Source organism: Anser anser, assembly GCF_964211835.1.
Source record: "Anser anser genome assembly, chromosome: 14".
NCBI classification, from domain to species: domain Eukaryota; kingdom Metazoa; phylum Chordata; class Aves; order Anseriformes; family Anatidae; genus Anser; species Anser anser.
Genome location: NC_139735.1, coordinates 13002127 through 13024839, shown reverse-complemented (window position 1 = coordinate 13024839; position 22713 = coordinate 13002127). Strand labels below are relative to the sequence as shown.

At 45.0% G+C, this 22713-nt stretch overlaps 2 long non-coding RNA genes across 34 annotated transcripts in view; one reads left to right on the top strand and one right to left on the bottom strand.

The window, feature by feature from the left end:
• The window catches only part of LOC310881439, a 63571-nt gene that overhangs the window by 21693 nt on the left and 19165 nt on the right, over nucleotides 1-22713 (top strand). For 17 of the 33 annotated variants that reach the window (XR_014572368.1, XR_014572369.1, XR_014572377.1 and 14 more), the window contains 3 exons: nucleotides 13526-13758; nucleotides 15113-15210; nucleotides 17016-17168. This is a non-coding gene — a long non-coding RNA (uncharacterized lncRNA). The other 16 variants (XR_014572389.1, XR_014572390.1, XR_014572370.1 and 13 more) reach the window with 15 other exon arrangements.
• On the bottom strand, nucleotides 11623-13644 carry LOC310881441. The gene is made up of 3 exons (XR_014572401.1): nucleotides 13507-13644; nucleotides 13111-13402; nucleotides 11623-12316 (listed from the first exon to the last, which is right to left on the bottom strand). It is a non-coding gene; the product is annotated as an uncharacterized lncRNA (long non-coding RNA).

The following is a 22713-nucleotide window of genomic DNA, read 5'->3' as shown; positions in this document are numbered from 1 at the left end:
ATAGAAATATACCTATACAAATACTGTGAGTCCGAAGCCCTAAATGAGGTGAACTAGAATGTCTGGTTTTAAGGGAGGTTATTGACATAATTAATGCCTCAGAAACTTGGCAGAAGGGTGGGAAGCTGTAATAGGGAACAAATGTAGAGGAAGGATGGAAAGGGGCACATTAGTGGTGAAGCAGTGGAGAGTATGAGGAATTGTCCCTAAATGAAGTTTCAGTAGGGGACATTTTGGAACAAATCAATAAAATGAACAGTAAGAAGGCACCAAGATAAGATGATACTCAGTCTAGAGTTCTGAAAGACCTCTAACACTAGATTGAGAGAAAGCTAAATGTAGCATGAAGAGTGTCATTTAAATAGACCACATTGCAAGAAGAATGGAAAGTGGCAAATGTGTCTTCAGCCTTGAGAAAAAGGACTCCAGGACTAATGTGGAAAACCATAGATCAGGAGATCTCACTTCCAAACTGAGTAAGTGGGTACAAACTACAATAATAAAGAAGAGAATCAGTAGACAATTTCATAAATGTGATTTATTTGGAAAAAGTCATTACAGTTCTTGCAGAAGGAGACCATGTTTCATAAATCTATTTGAAATCTTTGAAGGTGTCAACAAGCTTGTAGGTAAGGCTGATCTAGTTGATGTAGTATGTAAGGACTTCCAAACAAATGTCAATAAGTCTTTCTGCAAAGACTCTTAAAGTAGTTATGCTGAGATAATAAGGTGTTCTCTTGTAGGTAAATAAGACAGAGACAAAATGGGACAAAAAGTGGGAGAAAAGATTAATGTTCTCACTGGAAGGAGCACTATGGTTTAGTCATGCAACTGTTAGAGTTAGGCCCTGTGCTTTTTAATATCCTTAAATGGTTTGGAAAGGAAGGTGAATATTGCTGTGACAAGGTTTGTGAATGATACAAAAAGAACTGAGGCAAATTTAACCCTGAGAAGAGAGGCAGTTGGTTCTCGTGGTAGTGAGTGACTGTGTCAGAAATGGCATGTGAATGTCAATGTTAATAAATGCAAAGTAGTTTGTCTGGGAATATACATATTCAATCATGTATTATTCAGTTAGGGATTGAACATTAAGTTATTATCACTCAGAAATAGAATTGCTGCAGGATAGCTCTATGAAAGCACTGATGCAATGACCAGCAGCAATCAAAAATTCAAACTGAATGACAAATTTTTAGAAAAGGAAAAAAGGAGAAGAAAAACATGATTATATGATTATGTCACTATATAAATGTTTGGCAAACCCACATATTGATTAATATGTGCAGTTCTGTTCATCCTGTCTCATAAAGGATAAAATAGAGCTAAAAATGATGGGTGGGAGTTATTTAGCTCAGAGATCTAGACACCTAAATTTAGGTTTCTATCTGTAGGTGTCAATCTATGAGGTAGATATCCAAACTCCACCACTAAATCAAAGTGTTTTAATCTGAATTCCACCCACAGAGAGTATATAAGAAAGACAGAATGGTTTTCATATCAGGACAGAGAAAATAGTTAGACATGGGACAGAGATCTTGAAATCTTCTACCTAGATAGGAAACAATGAAGAGGAGATAGCTATTATTTTTCAGAATAGGAGAAGTAAAGGATATCCGATGAAATTATTAGGCATCAGGTCTAAACCAGAAAGTTATACTTTCTCATATAACATATTATTAAATTGTAGAACTTATTGCCGGAGGCTGTTGTGTAGGTCAAAAGTATAAATGAATTAAAAATTTCTGGAAGGCTGATGGGAAGCCGGTGTCCTGCCAAACAGAATTATAAAGGCTCATTCAACTGTCAGAAGCAATAGAGGCCCTGACCTTCCTGTTCCAGGTAGAGGTACATGGGAAGGTCTCTGATGCAGCTAGGTAGGACAATGAAGGCAGTTGCTAGGTCAGAACAGAGACCAGGAGTGAGAAACTAGTCCGCACCACAGCAACATCTCTTCTTGTGGTCACTGGGACACCATGAAGGGGCATCCACAACTTGTGTCTCAGGAATAGAAAGTGTGGGGTACCCAGCCTAGGCTTTGGGGGGAGGAGGGAGAAAGGAACGTGCTGCTTGAAATCCTGTGCAGAAATTTTAAAAAACAAGGTAGGCTAATGATAGCCGTAGAATTAGCCATTGGCATAGGTAATGTCCAGAACTTGGAAACAAGAAGCAGTGTTCGTAGTTCATGGTCATCAGCACCTCGGAGTTGACTGAGTCAAGAAAATACTACAAGCTTACCAGCAGTACTGCACTTCCCAGCGCTTGCAGCTGGTTACTGTCCTGCCTGGGGTTTGAAATTGAGGTACTAGATTTCAGGTACTGCATCTGGTTTTTACTGGAGCAATGCTCCTGTGGTTTTTGAAGACTCGAATTGCTAACAACCACATTCAGCTCAGCTTATCTTGCTTGGTCCAGGCTCCCTGGGTTTCACAGTTGGCACTGAAATTGCAGATAGGATCCTGAATGCAATCAATAATGACCTGCACGTGGTCACTTTGAATGGATTGTCTCAGAGGAGTAGCCAACAAGATATGCGCAACTGTGGAGAGTAAGCCTGGAGAACATCCTCAGCTCTCTGATATGGGGAAGAAAAATCTAGGTTGTACTGAATTATGAACGTGACTTCTACTGTAGATAAATTTAGTTTAGTATAAAGCTGTGTGTAGTGGTCCCAAACTTTCATCTTTCAATCCTGCTTTCATTTTCCTTTATTGTTTGGATGTATTTTCATCATTCATTCTGTGCTGTAGGAAGAAAAAAAATTGTTTCTATTTTGAGTTACTCAGCTGGCTGTCCCCAGGGTATTTCCAAGTGGCCCTTAAATGAGTGGAGGTATTTTTCTGGTGTGCTTAGGCAGCCATGAACTTGGCTCCACAGACCTCAGAAGGACTTTCCAGACGTACTCTGGAAAGCAGTATTGCTCATCTACAGAGTGCAAACTCAAAGAATGATGACTTAATTAGAGTGGTAGCAATACTTAAAAGCAAAATTTGAATCTAGCACTGCTATCTTTAAAATACACTTCAGTATTACATATGAAGCCTCTAATATTAGAAGTGGAAACAGTTAAATGGGGGTAAATATGATGGTGGCTTTTGTATCCTTTGGTGTAAAGCATACTGAGCTGCAGCATGGCAAAAACAATTAGTACTTTTGAGGTCTTTTTAATAAAGGTCATTTGCGTAAAGTGAAACTTGCTGTAAGAACGTGCAGGCTTTGGTAGGAGTTGCTGTTGCTGATTCAAGTTGTGGCATCCTGTGCCTGAACAACCCAAGGGCCTGAGCCTCATGTCCATGAGCCTGGTAGAACACTGCAGCCTCCCACTCCGACATGAAATTCCTGCTTTATTACACACCTCAAAGACCGTGATTACAAGTGCGCTTCTTCCAGTGCCAGTATGTGACGTAAGGAGTTCCTTCCCCTTTCTGTCCCAATACTGATGTACTGTCACAACTGTGGGGCTGTCACAGGAGCTTCTTACGCTGGCACAGCCTCTGAAAGGAAAAGATTTGTAATTACATGCAAAAAAGAGTGCTCTGAGTAATCTGTGAGCTTTCGTATGCATATGTATATTGTTCGGTCTCTGGATAGGGATGATCTGCTTTACATGAGTGCTTGTCACCAGGGCAGGACTTGGAGCTTACTGCCTGATACTCTGTTTGAATGCTGTGACCGCAGGACTGTTCATTTCTTGCCTTTTTTTGACCTAGAAAATATTTACTTAGTTTTTGCAAATCAGAACTGCTGACCCTGGAAAAAATTAATAAGGTATTTTGGTGCCTGTCAGGGAGTTGCCAATGGAAATCGGGGTCAAAATGGTATCATGGTTCTGGACTTAATTAGATAGGCATCTTTTTTTGGGGCAAGTTACTGTAAAGACGGGACATTGGGGAATTTTCTACATTTAGTTAAGAAGGAAACAGCTTTAAGATTTGTTTCTCCACTTCCTAGGAAATAAGTTATCTACATGGCTTTGGATTGTTCAGCCAAATGTCTCTTTTTTCACGGTATGTTTCACAACATATTTGTTACATCCAGACATAGAATGTTAGAATTAATCAAAACTGAAACATTTGTAGAGAAAGCCATTTCACATCCATCTTTGTCATGAAACTGGATGCTCTGATAGGGATTAGAGGTTGTTACACTAATGACTTAGATTTTTGTCTTGTTGCCAGAACAGTTTCCCAATTTAGAACCTTTTCTTCTGATTAATATTTGTATTCCTCCCACAATTCCTCTTCTTATAGGAATTCGTACTGGGAATTATTCCAGACCTACATAATGTCTCTGAAATCTTTTTATCCCTCTGTTTGCTGATCAGTGGAAAGGATTTTAATGCCAGGTTAGGTAATCGAGATAAATCCTAACTTCATCTAACTTTATCCCTCAACTATGTCTTGGATATTCTAGAAACATTTTTTGTGATCCATAAATAAATTCACATAGGATTTTGATTAATCTTTTTTTTTTTGCTCTTATTTTTCCAGTGAAGCCTCATTACATTAAATGTGAGATCAAACAGAGTGTATTACAACTCCCACTATTCAATTTGCACTAGTTTGTTCAGTGCAACACCTTTTGGGGAGGTTGAAAACATCAGTAAGCTCCAAAGAGAAAGTTTTGTGCACAGATTGGCATATATAATATATTTTGGTACTATCCTGAAGCAGGGATGGTTTCTACCTAATAATGTTTTTTAGCCCCACTCACTCAGTTATATTAATGGGCTCACATAGCAATGTAAAGTGTACACTGATTTAATTCACTTCACTTCTAACTGTAACTTCTTACAAAGAAGAGGAAGTTACGCCTGTTTAGAGCAGTTCTCTTGCAGGCACTTAGAGCCAGCAAAGACGTGGACACCTGTGCATGTTGCGAGAGGTAGGGCTCCTGGCTCTGAGCACTGCATCACAGCACTGCAGTCCTGCAGGCTGATTCCCTGAGTTTCTGTGCGCCCGCGTTTTGGAACATTTCATGGCCACAAGCCAGCCACTTCTCATGCACTGGGAGAAGTATGAACCTAAGGAAAAGCTTCACAAAAAAACTATATCCCAGCTAGAAAACTATCCGACATTGTATGTAGGCAGTAACAGGGAACAAGGCTTGAGCTGGTATCTTTTTAGCGTTTTTCTTTCAATACTCCTATCCTGAAACCTTCTGCTGAAGTTAACCCAGAAGTCAGAGCTTCCTTACCAAGAAGAAAACTTTGGTTTGAGTGACTGCCAAGTGACAACTTGGTACTTCAGAGCCATCAGGTTAAATGAGCCCAGGAAAGGTGGTAGCTTCAGTTCGTTAGGAAAACTGGACTCCATGTTACCCTTGACAGTCCTAACGATAGATAGGATGGAAAAAAACCCTCCCTTGCTTTGACCCGGAGTTGCTCTTTCCTCTGATGGTTCATTGATTCCCTTTGCTTCCCTTCTCATTTAACAGATTTTATAAGTTGGGCATTTACAGATCTGCTGCTATTAACATTCAGTGTTAGTGGACCCGAGAGCTTCTTTGCCAACTATTCTGGAGCTTCTGAGCCTGCTGATTTAAAAATGTTCATTGCTGATAGATTCTAACATCTTTCTCAGTTACTAATAGACTGGAAAGTATTTCATCATCTTCAAGCAATGAAAGCAAATCATCCTTCTTTCCAAATACTGAATAAAAGTCTGTTTGAACACTTCTGCATTTTCTGCATAATCCTTCACAATTCTACTGTCTGCACTGAGCAGTGACCCTGTACTGTTGCTAGGATTTCTTTTGCAAACACAACTTTCTTGTACTAAGCTCTGTCAGCCATGGATTTTATTCTGAGGTTTCTTTGTTTCGTGCTTCTGTTCATGTAGGTCAGGAGTTTTCCTGGCTATTGATTTACAACGAGTTATATGCAGTACTAGTGTTTGACATTTCTGTCTTTGTTTTTCTTTTCTGATATCATTACCAAACTTTTAGCATGTGAGTCAATTGTTTTAAAATTACGTGCTGAGTGTCTGACTCAGTCTGCTAATTTTTGCCCCCCCCCCCCCCCCCCCCCCCCAAAGTGCCAGGTTAAATGCTAAGTGGATTGGGAAAAATGTACCATTTCTCTGGTGTTTAAATACATACATATATCTTTGTATTATATATTTAATAATATGTACATATACCCCCCAGTAGCAGTCCAATATAGTCCACTTTTGACAAGCTGGAGTCTTTTAATATTTGAAGTATGGACTTTAAATTTAGCAAAGGAGTAACCCTGGTGAACGATTCTGGTGCCTTTCTCTTTTTTCCTTTTTTATCTGACATGTCACAAGTCTCTCATTGTGTTAGTTTACGTGTTCAGCTGAGGCTTGCCAGTGTTCAGCGATGTATTCCGCGGAGACCTTGTCCAACAACAAGCACCACTCCTGTCTTCAGGCACGAGCAGGATTTTACCTGCAATGCACAGCAGAGGAGCCAGCACGTGCTGGCAGACCTCAGAAGCAATGCAGGTAGGAGGATGTAGAAGGTAAATAATTGTGAAGTAGGAAGAGGAGAAAAAATAGCTGGATACACAGAGGTGGGGCCAGGGAAAGTCTACAGGGTAGAGGTGGAAAGATCAGTGCTCGTTCTATTGTGTTCCCTGTGAAGAATGTGGAACAGAGCCCAGCACCACGCAGTGCCTCCCATGCAGATCTGGCAGCAAATACGTGAAACCACCAGCACAGCATGTCTGTTCAGACACAGTCTACTTAAGGTCTTCATAAAGGATGACAGCATCTTGCTGTTCTCAGGAACCTTGTTATTTGCAGGTATCAGGACCCAGAAGGCTATTAGGATACTAGAATTGCATCTTTTCAGCTGCAGTGCCTCGGGCAGAGCTCTGTCTGGGCAGGGCTACCTGTGCTCCTTCTGCCTGGAGAGGCATCCTGGTACAGCTGCAGCAGGGCTGGAGGTATGGCAGGCAGTAGAAGTGGCAGGCTTACAGATTATGGCATGATCATTAGAGTTCAGGTGGAAAATCTGCCCCCACGCCCCCCTTTCAAAAACTGTTTATGCTCCCCAGACTTTCATATCCCTTGTGCTGCATCAGCTTATGTTAGAGATCCTCATTCCTTCATCAAAGCTGTTATCTCTTGGTCACACCAGCCTCCTGACACCACTCTGCTGACCCTGTGCAGAGTATACGGGCAGGTAAACGTACAGAATACATACACAGAGAAATACATGCACACAGCTGCTTCTGCGTGGACTAGCAAACTCCCTGCCCTAGTGCTGTATCCTCTCCCTCTGTTCACTTGTGTTTGCTTTGGGTTGCAGATTTCTGCAACCACAAGCTATTAATTGACAGTCCAGAAAATTATCTAGGAAAGAATATATATTTATATTATGCTGTATTTTTTTTCCATAGCACCCACTACAGATGACAAGATGAGAGCAGGGAGAGTACATGCCTCTTTGATTTGTCTGAGTAGGTAGATTTTTTTGTGTTCTTTGTACCTTAAAGCCCAGTGGCTTTCTTTTCTCATAACTACAGTTAAAGCACTTTCAATCTGAAGGGCTTTTCTGTACTGAACCTTTGTCTTGTACTCGCACCACTGTATCTCTTCATTTTCATTAGTAGCAGATGGAGCATGAGTCCCAGTTCTTTCTTTCCATCCTTCCTGCCAAGAGATCTCTGGTGCCTAGGCATATTTTGCGGATACTTAATCTTATGCTAGTTTTCATCCAGTGATTTTGATTAATTTTATCCGTGTACATAAAATTACTTTGTGAGTGACACTTTTCATGAAAAAATTCTGTTGAAAGTTAGGTTTACTAACCTGATTCTGGTGAAAACATTTTATGCTTACTTTTTTCTATTTCGAACCTCATTATTATTTTTTTTGTAATCCACTTTTAATTGTAAGTACCCAGCATTCTGCTAGTTCACGCGGCACCAAATGACACAAGGTTGCTCTGGAGTGCTCCAGTGAGCATCTTCTGGGGAATATTGAAATTCCATGGAAACAACATGAGCACCATTATCTGAAACAGCCTCTTCAGGCAAACCATATGGGGTGAAATATTCTGTGCTGCTTCAATAATCCGAGCACAGATATGTTCACTGGTAACTCTGCAGTAAGCATCACTCATTTGCTTTGTCTGTGCAGTATTAATGAGCCATTTCAATAGACAGCAGGTTTCAACTATATTTGGTGCATATTCATGTTGCTTCCTTCAAGTTGTTTCAAAACTCCTTCCACTAGATTAACTAGAAAGTTGCAGTTACTCTGTCAAGTGCTGGGTACCAAGGACAAGGGCCGTCCTGTCCTTTCCAGTCTTGGCTGGAGAGTGGGGCTAATGTTTGGAAGAGAGACAGTGTGCTAAGCATGCTGCCTTTGCGGAGCACTCCTTCAGCAGGGAGGCTTTGCTGCTACTTTCACAACTCTGTGCTGGGGCTACTTCTTTCTCGGTGGGTAAACCCTTCCCTATTATTTTCTGGTTCATCTGTCATACAGGGTTTGTGGTTGCTAGCAAGCAGTGGAGCCTTAAGATACTTCTTGCAGACAGACTCGTTATTATGATGGAGGAGTGAGAATACGCAAAACTCAAAATGGGGAGCACGTAGGGAAAAGGTGTATGTTTTGACTAGGCTGATTTGTGCTATGCCTCTAAACATCTCTCTGTGTTGCTGTTGTGATGTGGTCAGGGGAGCTGAATCACTTCAGACGTTGGTCTAGGTACCTACAGAACCTCCCTTTGCATGAGCACAGCATATTCCGTGGGGCAGACAAATTCTGAAGAACTCAGAGATGAGGTATGAGAACCGTACTACACACAGAAGCCTCTGAGGGTGTGCCAAAAGCGAAACAGAGGGTTCAGGTTAGTACTGAAAACCATGTGGAAGGTTTCAGGGAGTAGAAACAGCCACTTGAAATTAAAGAAATCCTTTGAAGGACACCCTTTTCTCTTTGTCAGCTTTCAGAAACACAGTCCTTCCTTTATCTTAGTGCCTTGTTCTGATAGCTACATGGAACCTAACCTGGACAGCAGCTGAAAAAACTTACAGATTGATTAGTAAGGTTACTTACAGGTCTTTCTAGGGGAAGACACTCACCACAATCTTGAAGTAACCACTTCCCAAGCAAGGGAACTCATATATTTAGACAGCACCACAAGGATAATGGAAAGAGGCTGAAGGTTGCCAACACCAAACTAGATTAGCTCAAGTGTCTTGGTTGCTGGTAGATGGAGAGAAAAAGTTGTTTTTGTTTTTTTTTTAAAGGCAGTTCTGTTTTTATACTATGTCCATTTTACCAAAAAGAGTAGAAAATGAATACATGATTTATCCAGCAGGACTGAACCAGCGATGCTGTAGCTGAGGGGAGGCAGAGGTTGGCAGTTGAGGGCTGGAGCTGCAGCCACATCCTCAAATTGCAGCAGTGGAGTTTGTTGCTGTGGTTGTGCTGGGGCTGCTGGGGAAAGAGCTGGGTTAGCTGAGTGCTGCAGTGCCTCTCAAGCTGGTGAAAGAGCTACAGGTGAGTGGTTTTTTCTCTTCTTTTTTGGGAAAAATCCTTCTGAAGAGAAGGAGCAAAGACTAGTGGCTAGAACGGATGTCTTTGAGTCAGTCCTACACCCTCTGAAGTCCCTGTATTTCTTTTTATATAATGTTAGAATCAAGTTTTATTGTACCATCTTCTCCTCCTCTGTAAAAAATGAACTGATAACATCGCACCATTTCCAAGGCCATGGTGGCTGGCTCCTTTTCTCACATTGTTCAATGCGCTACCTGAATTCCTGCTGCTCCTCTAGGGCATGTACCATGCTGGTCTACTTTCTTTTTGTCTCCGGAAACTGCAATAATTTTAAGTATTGCTCTTTGCAGGGGCAGACAGCCCTCTGCCTTGGCGCAGGCTCTTCTCTGGGGTTGTTGCAGCTTGCTGGAGAGGTTTGGCTCCAGCCCTCCCTGCACTGAGAGCCAGGTGCTCTGGGGAGCTCCTCAGGGCTCCCCCAGCTATCACCAGTGACGGGGGATGTGGCTGTTGGAGCCTGGGGGAGCCAGAAGGAAGGATGGCTCCACTGCTGCCAGCGTCCAGCTGCCGATGCTATCCGTGGTGTGACCAGCTGTGGGGACAGCTCAGGGAGCAGGACAGAGATGCCATGGCTAGTGCCTGGGTTCCTCAAATGCCGTTGTGAGCTCTGAGGTGTCCCTGACAAGGGGATGTGCCCACTGCTGGGGCTCCACTGCTGTCCATTGCCACCCAGGGCTGTGTTTGGTGGGGGACAATGCTGTGTTTGGCACCCAGCGGTTGTGTTTGTTAGCAATGTTGGGTGTTGCTTAAAAAAAAAACACAGGGTGGCATTTTCTGCTCCTGCCTTCTCACTGCTGCTAGGCAGGGCATTTGGGGGAGCTGCTGGAAACCCCGTCTCCTCCCAGCATTAAGCCAGTTCCCAGCCAGCATTTGTTGAGATGGAGTTTGCAGGACAGGAGCTTGACCTGGGGTGCTGGGGAGACCCATGTTGGTCTGCTTCTACCCTCATTTATTAATGAAGAGCTTTTCTTACAGTGCAAATGATGCTGTTTTCCCACAGTGGAGCAGCAGAAGCTCCTGTCGAGGAGCACAGCCCAAAGGATAGAGGGAGTGATGGAGGATGTGGGCACAGAAGGAGACATCAGATAAGTGCCCCAAAGTCTTGGCTGACCCAGAGGAGGCTTTAGGGGCCTGGGCACCCCATTATTGGTCAGCTGTGCCCAAAAGGTCCATGGAGGACCTGGCAGGAATCCCTTGCTGCTAGGCAGAGGCCTGGTGATCCCAGGTATGTGGTAGTGGGTGGGGGTGCTGTTTTCAGGGCTGTGCAGTTATGGCACAAGGTGCTGTGCTGCAGAAGCAGCAGCTGGAGCATGCTCACCCCCTGGGAAAGACTGATGGGGTCAAACAAGCAGGAGCACAGATAAATCTGAGCTGAAGCGTTTGTTTCCCAGTCACTGTTTGAGAGAAACACTCTGAGGGCCTGGCACCTCTCTTGCAGGGGCGTGGGGGCTGCAGGAGGGCTGCCTCGGGGGGGTTAGCTCCTGAGCTGAGGCTGTTTGAAGCGGGGAGTTGGCTTCTGGGCTGAGATCTGCTTCATGTGCTGGGGTTGCCTATGGGCATGTCTCATTGGGCTGGCTGGGACTAAAGGTAACAGCTGGCTTGGCCTTCCCCTGTCAGATGCTCTTCGTTGCAGATAAAAGCTTTTTCTGATCATTCTGGTTCCCATGGCTGTCAGGGTTCTAAAAATGGCAAAGGCTGCCACTGTGGGTCAGCCCTGTGGGATGTCTATCTTGTCCATCTGCCCCAGGAGCAGGTTGGCAAACCGTCCTCCGTTCCTAAATGGTAAGAACAGTGCTTGAACTACAGCCCACTCAAGGTGGCAGTTGTGCTTCTGTGGGTGCCTTGCACTTTTGGGTGAGCTTTTGCCTGCCCGGCTGTGGATCGAACTGCAGCTCCTGCTGGGGGTGTGGAGATGTGAAGCCTTGGGCTTGACTGGGACTGCTGGAGCATGGGGTCACAAACCCAGCGTGCAAATCTGCATGCCTGCCTCTGCTTTGGTGAAAACAGGAGTCTGAGCACTAGTGGTTGTAGTGGAAGTGTCTGGAGTGCCTATCCTGCTACTTCTCTATTAAAACCCACGTTTTCTTTTCCTAGATGCTTGCTACTAAGAATAACTGTTACTTCACCTCTTGTCCACCCCTCTGCCAGCCACTTGGGGTCACCATTTTAGACTTCAACTGGAGCCGCAAGAACTAAGCGGTCTCATTTTCCAGAGACCTTGTTTAAAGTAAAGAACTAGATTTTGCCTTCGTTTACCCCTTGAGCAGCTGCCACGGGTGGAAGGGGCTGGTGGTTGCCAACTTGCTCTGCCCCCTGCAGCCCTTGCTGGGGAGATGCACCACAGGAGATGCTGAGCAGGAATCGAGCATGATAGCATCACAAGAGCAAGGTTTTGCTCTTGGAAATAAAAAATGGGGCAAGCCACAACTGAGACAGTGTGAATTCTGGTTTATTCAATGCATGGTTTACTTAATCCCCGCTAACAGATCACTGGAGCAGGGCTTCACTCCTGATCACCTACTTGTTCCACAGTTCCTGCATCAGGAAATCTGCACTGTGCTGTGCAGCAGCTCTTGTTTCTTTGCAGTGGTTCGGTGCCAGAAGGGGCTGTTTCTCCTTCTTCACAGATGCTCCCTTCAGCCCGGCTTGCTCTTTACTCCATTTCACAAGGCCTCAGCAAGCATGGCTCTGGCTACATACAGAATAGTCCTTATTCCAGTGTGCTTCATAAACATTGCCATTAAATGGACAGTAAAAGGCATTTATTCACGGGAAGGGCAGCAGGGCACCTGGAAAGACAGGGGCCATGGCTACTTGACTGGAAGTTACACAGCAATTACTGCAGAGACTGAGCTGTGTGATGGCAGAAAACCCTGGTGGCTTTTTGTTCCCACATAACTCACTGAGGCTGGGGTGTCAGCTCTGAGCCTCAGCTGCTCCCACTGGGCCCTGCTCATCTCTGCACTTGAGTCTCATCTCATTGCTATTTAGGAAAAGTCTTTAAAAAAGACTTCCTTTATTCAGAAGCCTTTAGGAGAAGTCTCCAAAAAGATTTTGTTTAAAGGGCAATGAGATGAGGTTTAAGCGCAGAGGTGGGCAGGAGGGAGCAGATCATGGGGCGAAGCCCCCCTGGAGTGGCTGAGGCTGCCAGACCTCACTTCCCAGCCCAGGTGAGTTGTGTGAGGACAGCTGAGGGTTTTCTGCTGCCACACAACCCAGTCTCTGCAGCAATCACTGTTCTTAAAAGCATACTGGATGACTAAGTGTATTAACAGACCAAAATTATTTCCCCAAAGGGAATCCTCAAACTTATGTGTGTCTCCCACTACCTACATCACCTAAAAGGGCAGCTGCTGCTTTACCCAGCTCCTTGGGCACAGGCAGCCAGCACCCGCTGGGAGCTGCAGCCAGGCAAGGTCAGGAAAACTTCTTCCCCAGGCAGGTGGCATTGGAAAGGGGGCTGCTTGTCCATTCTCTGGGGAGAAGGTGAGGCTGCGTGCACATCCTGACTGTCTTGCTGAATTTCTGCTATTGCTTGTCCAGTGTAGGACATGCTACAAAGAAAAGAAGACAGCTCCATTACCCTCATCTTGCATCCATTCCTCAGGCACCCAGCTCTTACTCCAGACTGCTCTCAGGGCTGAAGGGAAGACCGTGTCTCCTCTGGCCATTGCCTGGGCTCTGCTGGGAAAATGAGATATGGGGGGCACAGTTTCTCCCAGCAACTCTTCTCTGCTGATAACTGCAGGGAAACCAAAGCAATATCAACAATCTGGCTTTAGCTGCTAAAAAACAGGTAAAGTGAGGAGGTGAAAAGATGAAATGAAGGTCTGGGAGAGCCTTCCTCTCTTCCTGTGTGGCCTCAGGCTCTGATCCTGCAAGGAGAGTAACCTAGCTGGGGGAGGCAGCCCTGGTGCTACCCCTAGGAGAAGCAGCAGAAGGGATCTCTTTTAGGGAGTTTTATACATTCTTTGCTTACCTCTTTCTCTGCCCTCCAGTGTCAGGCTCTGCAATGAAGGCAGGATCCGTGCCATGCAGGGTGGAGGACTCCAGGGGGTCACAGCAGAGGGGTTCATCCACAGGAGACACCTGGAGCAGCTGACTGTGCAGTGCTGACATCTGAGAAGATTTCTAACATGATGTTACACCATGCGATTCGCTGCTGACACCACCTTTCTCACTGCAGAGCTAACCCCTTCAAACCAGAGCAGCCCCATTCACCATCTCTGGGGTGAGTCCCACAGAGGGCTCCTGGGGGTCCCAAGCAAACGGAGGGACTTGGGTAGGAGGGGGATGATGACACCAAAAAGCAGCTGAATGTCCCTGAGGGGCACCAAGAAGAAAACAGAGGACCATCATGGGGACATGTAGAAGGAGATGGAGGGCTCTGAGGGCCAATAAAAGCAGGCTGGGATTTACAAGGGGGGCACCAAAAGGCAGATGAAAAGCTCTAGGATGTCTCAAGAGGCACAGTGAAGCCCTGAGGAACACTGGGAAGGAATCAGGGGCTCTGGGAGTAGCCAAAACCTCCTAGAGGAGCGCTGCTGGAGCAGAAGGACAAACAGAGCAGTGCTGGTTTCCTTCTCACATCTCCAGTGAGCTGGGGAACTGCAAAAGCAAACCAAAAGGTCAGGTGAACTAGAGGGAATATGGAGGGATTTGGGGCACTGAGGAAAAGATCTCGGATCATGGGGGCACCAAAAGCTGCATGTGGGAATGTGGGTGGCACCACAAAAGCACAAAAGTGTCTGAGGACACCAGAGGGGGCTTCGGAGGAGCACCAAAACCAAACGAGTGGCATGCATAAGAGAAGGAGTCCTGTATCTGTCCTTCCGTGCTCTAGCATCCAGGTTACAGATAAATTTCAAGGTGTGTAAGTGTCCCGAGAGAATTCCCCTCTTGTTCATGCTATGGAAGAGAAATGTTTCCGTTTCCACTCTGATCTTACAATGGCTTGTCAGTGACAAAACATTCCCAAATCCTCTCATTTATCAAATGGCCAATCCTGTTAACAGCTTAAGAAACATAATTACCTGCAATCTCTTCTGCTATTCATTTTATGCCTACACTTCTCTCTCACTGGCAGCTTACCAGCAGGCAAGTCAAGAGCTGAAGCAGGGCTGCAGCCACCAAGCGCTTCAGCAATTTCCTCTAATCACCTGCATGGTGATCATGGGAGTTTCGCCTCCCCGTTTGTAGCAGCCAGAAGCAGGTGAAGGAGGAAAGCATAGAGCCAAAAGCATCAGCTAGCACACTGTGTGTAGGTTTTCAAGCATGGCTACATTTTAGGTGCTGTTCCACCCTTACAGTGGGAACTGTGTCAGGATACACTTTTAGGGTGCTCGATATTGCTGCCAGATTTACTTGCCTGGGAGATGCATGTGCGTGGGTGGGCTCCAAGAAGCAGCAGGAGAGGCTGGTGTGGGCTCAGGTGCTGGAAATGGCTGAGAGCACTTTATCAGGAGAGAGCAGGGCCCAAAGCATAAGTGAGCTGATGAAGCAATGGGGAAATCGGGGTCATCAGGAGACTGTGAGATCCTGATTATTGCATTTCTACAACAGACTGAATTTTTCTTATTTCACAGTGCATCTGCAACTTGTATGGGATTTTACACTGATCATATCTCAAGGAGGATTTGGAAGAGCGGTGTTCGCAGGCTGAAGATCTGCTGGCTTCCTAAAGGTTGGTTACGTACAGGACAGCTTGAGCCAAGGAGGATCTCCTATCACCACGATAGCTTCCCCTACAGCTTGAGGACTAGAAAGCCCCTGGATCTGTCCCATCTACACTGGTTGCTGAGAAAGCCGCCTTTTGTGCCTTAAAATCTTTTACTAACCTGACATTATCATTGTATGTTTAACTGGCCAAGACGTGCCTCTGCCTACAATGTCTGTTTAGACCTGATTCACTTTTGAAGGTTTTTTTAATGCATACTCTACCCCTCTTTTCAACCATATCAGCTATTTATGATCCTTAATGTTTTGGATAAGTGATGTACATTTCTTGTGACACTTTCATATGTTATTTTTAAGCAGTGTTTATGCTTCTTGCCAACGTCTTATCCTTGCAGTTCTTTGAATTTTGTATTAAGAAACCGTATGAACAAACTGTACACAAATCTTTTTTAAGTCAGACATCATCTTAGGGGACTCTGGGCTTTTTCATCATGCTAAGATACTGAATTCAAGCATATTTTGTCACTATTATAGAATAACCCTTTCCTATTAGCAGTTTGAACCTCAAAAGCTGAATAAGAATTCAGTCACTGATGGTGACTGAAAGTTGGTACAGCCTGAACATTACCCAGACCCAGGAGCTGAAGAGCTTGGGTGGCTCTGGGCTGCCTGGCTGGAGCCTGGTAGGAGCCAGGAGTTGCATAAAAAACAATCTGAGACTTGAAGAGGGTCTGAAGCAAGCTGCTTTCTTGTATTTAGTGAGATACAGCATATATACAGGGAAATTAGAAACTGCAAACAAATACCTAAAGAAAGTGAAAACTGCCCGAATCAAAAAATAAAAATAAAAAATGTAGGACATCTGTGCTTTTATATGAGAACTTGTGATTTCTTTTATGACATTTACTTCAAATCATGCAAGCCCTTCAGAGCAGCTCTAATGCCCACTGGAGTTCTCCAACCTAAATGTCTTGTCGTCAGTGTAAGAAACAAAGATAATATAATTTGAATGCTGGATGCAACAGCGCAGGCTGCTCTCAAGGCTGATTCTCTCTGCTCCAAATGGGAATGATGGCTCCAAACAGGCTTACCAGAACAGACTGAAAAGCAGACATCTCATTTGTGAGGAAATGGTCAATATCTCAGCTTTTTTCTTCCCATTTGTTTCTTCCTGGAAAAAATAAAACAACAAACAGTTGCATAAAGACACTGCTATTTCAAAGCAAATTTTAAAATATTTCTGATTTGCAAGTGGCATTTCAGCATCTCTGTAAGAATAGCTGCTGTGGTGCTGTGTTTAAATATTTCATTCCAGCTCCCTGAACAAACTTAAAATCTTATTATGAGGTTGTTTTTTTTTTTTTTTTTGACATAAAAGCACGCTTCTCTGTGGTACCCAAAGTGTAGACATCTCCAGCTCCAAGCGCAGCCACAGGAGCCCTCCCTGCTCACAGCTGATCAAAGGCAAACCACACCACCACCCACGAGCCACCACTTGTCCTCAGCACCCAGCCCAGGAGAAAAAACAAATCCTGAACCTCCTGAGCCATTCTTCCCTAGAGGCAACACCATCTATGAGAAATACATGTTGTTGTTGTAACCCTACTGTGAAAAGGTGGAGTTCAGTAAACAAAAGTACTTCGCCTTGGTTCAAATCGTGCTGAAACAAAACATCATCCAGCGCTGGCTGTTCAATTAAACTGTTTGTAGTGCAGGCTTTGGAGAGGAAAATGCTGAAAAAAGGATTTGGGGGGATCATATGTATTGCTTGGAGAAAACATTTAATGAGAAATTTTCCAAACCTCTCTGCAGCTCCCAGGCGCCACCATTCCCCTGCATGTGACACGTGCGTTGCCCTCAAATTCAGTGGAAGGCTCACTCAGGACAGCTCACGGCTGCGTGTGACTGTGCTGTGACAACCAGGACGTGTGTGGGGCTCAGAGCTGCCTGTGGGGGCATCGGGAGGTGAGTGTCCTTGTTTGGGTGTCCCTGCTGGGGGGATGCCCCATCCATGGCCCTGCTGCAGCCATCCCTGTGTTCTGGGGACAGATGGGTCGGTCCCTGTTAGACCGAGAGGCCTCTCTGACATTTCAGGTAGCATTTCTAAATGCTATTTGCGTCAGACACGTGAACTATCCAAATACAGTACCAGATTTTGTGTGTTTCTTCTGCTTTTCAACACTTCTAGGAAGAGTGGAAATTCCCAATGATGCCACATTGCTGCAGCCTCCATTTTTTGCTCCCTACTTTCCCCAAAAGATGCCTTTTTAGATAGATGCCTATCATTTTCCCTCAATTAATTCAAAATTACCTGCTTAGAAACAGAAGCCAAAATTCTTTCTCTGTGTTGGCTTTGTTCAGCTGACATTGCTGCTTCTTTCCTAGGTCCTTCCCAGGGCCAAACTCTGCTCATGGTGCCCCAGAGATACTCTGCAGTACACCCCAGAGAGCAGCACTCATGCTGCTCATGGGTTTTGTAGTGCAGTCCCTCCTAATGCGTGTTTGCAAGTATGCTTTTTCACACATCAGTTGTAAATGTTTCTCATCCGAAAGCACTCAGAATATTATGTTTTAGTTAATCCTGTGTGTAGTCCTGGTGTGGGAGCAAGGAGCCGTTGTTCCTTTCCTGGAGGATCAAGCATGTCTTTTCGAGAGATGCTGAGTCTCTTCTTCCTCAGCATTGGCACTTAACCCCAAAATACCAATTGCCACCCTTCTGCTGGGAGCGGTGCTGCTTCACCTTTTTAGTGCCAGCACTCTGCCATGGAAAGTGGTCCATTGTGCCCCAGATTTGCAACCGAAATTGTGATGCTGGATGAATACCAGGACTCGTAGCTTCTCCTGTTTATTCCCTTGCTCTTCATGGTTACATGCCATGCTAGCTTTCCTGGGGCTGAGATCCTTTATGCTGCTGTGGTGGTGGCTCTCCCAGGGTCCCTGAGGACCCATTTTTTGGTCTCTGAGCATCCTGACTCCATCACCTGACCGGAGGACATTTCTTCTAGCATCTCTGCCCTTGGTAACACCCTGGTCCCTGGGGTGGGCATAAGGCTGATCCTGCAGAAACCAAAGTCACAGATGTGGGTGCCTGGGAGCAGGACACATTACAGGCCATGTTTCAGGAGATGACAGGGATACTTGCTAGCTCACCAGACAGCTCCACCCAGCCACTAAACTGCCTTACAGAGGCTTGTATAAGCACAGGCGTGTTTTGCATCTCTGCTGTTCTGAGTAGTTTTGACGGCTCTTGATGCATGCGAGAGAGGCCCAATCCAGCACGCAGCGAGGATACAAGCAAGTGGAAGTTAGTGCTTGTGTTTGCCACTGATAAATGTATTAGTCTTTAAAGCGGTATTTAAACTACAACCTTTTTTCAGGCACCTCAGCACTCCGTTATTTTGCAGGCCTTGTAAAGGAATGTGATTTTGCCTTTTAACTGGAGTGTATCTTATGCTAAGCAGTGAGATTAAGCGTAGGGATCCAAAAGAAGTTGCTGAATGGCAGAATTGCCTTTATAAATAACATTAATAATTTATCCGATCCAGGGGTTTTTGGGTAAATGAAATACCTGCCTCTGTATAAAGCCCACTGAATAGGAACACATCTCCGCTTTTATGAGGCTTGGATTAAAGAAGGGAAATGCTAAGGGGCTTATCTTCGCTTCAATTTGCAGCCCTTCCGGCTAATGGCAAACTCATTTAAGAAGCTCCTGTGTTTGTGCCAACTCTGCCTTTATTCTCGGTGCCGGAGCTTGGCTGCATTTCTCACCGCAGTGCTGGAGAGAGCGGAGAGGAAGCAGTTTGTTTTCTTGACCTCAGATTATCAGACAAAAGCTAGTGAGAATAATTTTGTTGGAATCCTCCCTATTATGAGTTGTTTAAAGCATCTACGTGGTGGCTGCCGAGATGTCGGCAGTGCGGGGCTAGGTGGGACTTGCCCCACATGTGAAAGGGGACAGGGCTGTTGGCTGAACTGGGACGAGACGAAAGAGCAGCTGTCATCTCTCTTCTGGGACGCCTGCTTCTTCCTGCACAGACAATTGTGAAATGGCAAAATTCAGCCACGAGCAGTCGCTTTTCAGCTTTTCTTTTATGCCAGTAAAATCAATTGCTTCAAAGTTCACTGAAGGTGAAGGCAACATTTGCTTTCCATTCAGAGCTAAGCGGGCCATCTTCGAGAGCAAACGCTCGCAAAAGGGAGAATAGCAAAAATCAGCAGAAAAAGTCTCTGAATAATTTGAACTAGGAAAGGAAAAAGCAATTTGCTCCCAGTTATTCCACAGACAAAAGTATGAATAAAAAAATCATGAGCTATTTACCCTGCCCAGACTATTTGCATGAGTTTTATGCTATTCCAGTTTTGCTTCCCCGACCCCCAAAGACCTTATCACTGGATCCTCAAGGCACTTAACAACAACAAAAAAAAGCATGCTTTCTTTCTTTCTTTTTCTTTTTTTTTTTTTTTTATTTGAATGCTGGATCAGCAATGACCAAAAGCAGACAAAACAAAAGGGGTCCTAAATCTGAAGCACGCTGATGCTTGCATGTGCACTGACCCGGATTAGAGACCTTGACTCTGGCCTGCCAACTCTACCAGCACAGAAATTTTGTTCAAAATGGTATTATAAGCTTGGATGCTTTGCATTCAGATAGCGAGGCTGTGGCAAAGGCACAGCGGATATTTACAATCTGCTTTAGGAAAACCTGATACATGTCGTTAGCTGTTCTGTTGCAATGACAGTTTATGTCACCCACATCTGCTGCTGTAGGTAGCCCAGCCAGACAGCTGGCACTGCTCAAAATGCCAAAGACCATGCTGCTACAGTGAGGAGAGGAGAAAGAAAGAAGGATGAAGACCTCATAAGCGTTATCAAAAAAACGCCAAAAAGTTGGAAGATTTGGGGATTACGTCGTGTAATTACATTACCTTAAAAAAAAGTTTACTGAAAATTTCCTGTTTTGTGTTGCCAGCTCTTTTCAGCCATTAGTAACACATAACTTCTCATTGTCTTTTCCCGAGGCACAGATGGGCTAATTTTCAGCTACCTGATAATTACACATTGTTTGAAACTGTATCAAAAGCTTCTGTTTCTGCATTTCTCCAGCAGCTGTTCTACAGCTCACAAAGTCGCTTGATCACAGTTTTCAAGGGTCCACATCTATCCATCTGTCTGGAGTTCCAGGAACGGAGCAGTGGTAAAGCCTCCACACGCACATTCAGACTTTGCAGGTTGCTTTTACAGATTTGCTCTGTTTTCAAAGTGGGTGGAGTGAAGCTCCACTGAAAGCATCTTGTCAGCTCAATGCCAGCATCTAGGGTTAATATGGGATAATGCTACAGCAAAACATGTCTAGCTAAATACGCACGGGTATGCTGATGTTATGGGGAAATTAAGGGTAAAGGAACGTGAGGTGCTAGAAGTCATCATAACAAAGGTTTAATCTTAATTTCTTTTGGGCAAGCAGCTGTCCTTGTGCAAAGCTGTGGATGTGGCCACACTACAGGACTGCCAAGTCAGAGAAATGCAGCCCATCAGGTGTACAGACAGGAAGGGTGAAGGCCCTTCCTCTAGAGTGACGGTTGAGGCTGGAGAAACCTCCTCCCCCTTGATTCTTCCTCTTCAGGAACAATTACTCTGTGAGTTGCACTCTGTTTCTAGAGGGTGTTTTCTTAGCTTGTTTGAGGCTGTCCCGTGGGAAAACGCAAAGGGCCTCGCTTCTGTGTTTTCTGCTTCCCCGTCATCAAGTATGCTAGTTGCCTTATCAAAGAAGGAAATTAAATTGGGTTGACATGCCTGGTTCTTGACAAACCCATGTTCTTTGATTTTATTCATCATTTTACATCTTACAAGTTGCTCGTTTAATACTTTCTTCCAACCTCTTGCAGAGAATTGAGATTGAGTTGATTATTCATTTTTTTTTTAAGTCTTCTCTTTTAAGAGAGGTGCTTCTCTCATCTCCAGGGACCTCTATGCCTTCATAAATTTTGAAGATAATCACCAAGGTTTCAATGTTCCTGGGGGCATTTCATCAAATCCTCTCATTTTGAATACATTTGACATATCCAGACGGCTTTAAACTTCTTTCCTTGTGCTGGCCTTCTCCACAGTTCCCTTCAAAGCTGGTTTTGTTAACTTTCATTCACAATTAACCTTCTTATAAAGTCTGAAACAAGGGACATGGGCCAAATTCCTGCTTGGAACACCCAGTCAGTGCTCTGTCTCCTGCCCCCGACAGTTCTGCACCTACACGTCTTGCTGTTCTCGTTTTACAGCTAATTTATTTGCAGACCCGTGCTGGTTTCCTCTGAAAGCTTGGGACCATAGATCTAGCTGCTCGCACGCTGTGAACCTGTATTATTCCTGTATTCTCCCCCCCAGCACGTGCCTGTTTCCACTTTCCATATGATTTCTTTCCAGCTTCCAGACCCTGCCGCTGCTGTAATGCCATCTAATTATGCTTCTTATCTGCTTTCACAGGGGAGCAGTTTGCTGTTGTGCACCATCTCTAGTCTCTTCAGGGAACTGCCAGTTCTGCATTTCCTTACAGCGTATTTCCATCCAAGAGAGCTTCTCCACAGCTTCCCTGATCTCTGTCAGACGCTCGTTATTTTGTTATTTCTGTTCGCCTGTCGTACCCATGTCTGTGCTGGTGGGAAGAGACACTCAGGTAGCTTTTCCTTTTCCCCACAATCTCTTGGGATGCGATTGAAGGACTAGCATAATAGGGCTGCAGAACAGAAGGGCGGGGGGTGACAGGAAAGCTCCCGAAATCCCCTGACAGTGGGACCCTCAGGTGGAACCAACAAGGCATTGCTGCAGAGGGGATATTGGTTGGACAGATCCAGAATTGGCCAACCCTTCTCTGCAGGACAGTGCTTGGGAAGGGGATGATCGATGGCAACCCCCTGACACGCACCCTATTCTCTAGCACCTCCTAGAAGGGTTTCTGGTGTTTTCCAGAGAGATGACAAACTCAGGTCTGCTCATGCCTTGTCTCTTTGGGCGACATTCAGCTCAGGAGGACAGCATTACCCACCTTCAGGGCCCTGTTTTTGTGTGTGTTTAGCTGGAGTCCCCGTGCAGCGGCACCACCCGCATGCCTGACATTTACTGTGCTGGCCTGAATTTCTTCACATTTCTCCCATGGCCACTTGGAGTCAAGTGCCACTGGAAACACAGCTCCTGCTGGGAGGAGTTTCAGATGCATCCAGATCTGAGACATTTTTGAGTGCAATTTTGTTTCGGGTTTTACAAAGGCTCTTCTGCTCGCTTGCTTGCCGCGAGTAATGAAGCAGCAAGATAAAAGGCAGGGCCACAGAATGTTGTTAAAAAATTACTTGCAAATGAATGTGAGGACAAGGTGTATGAGTTAATATCATATAAAGACCCTTGAAATCGGCGTACATGCATGCACCCTCCGAGCACTGACATTCGCAGACAGAACTACACTGGTAAACTGAGCCCAAGGGGCTTGATTAACAGGAAATTTTCAGAATGCCAATTAGAGCA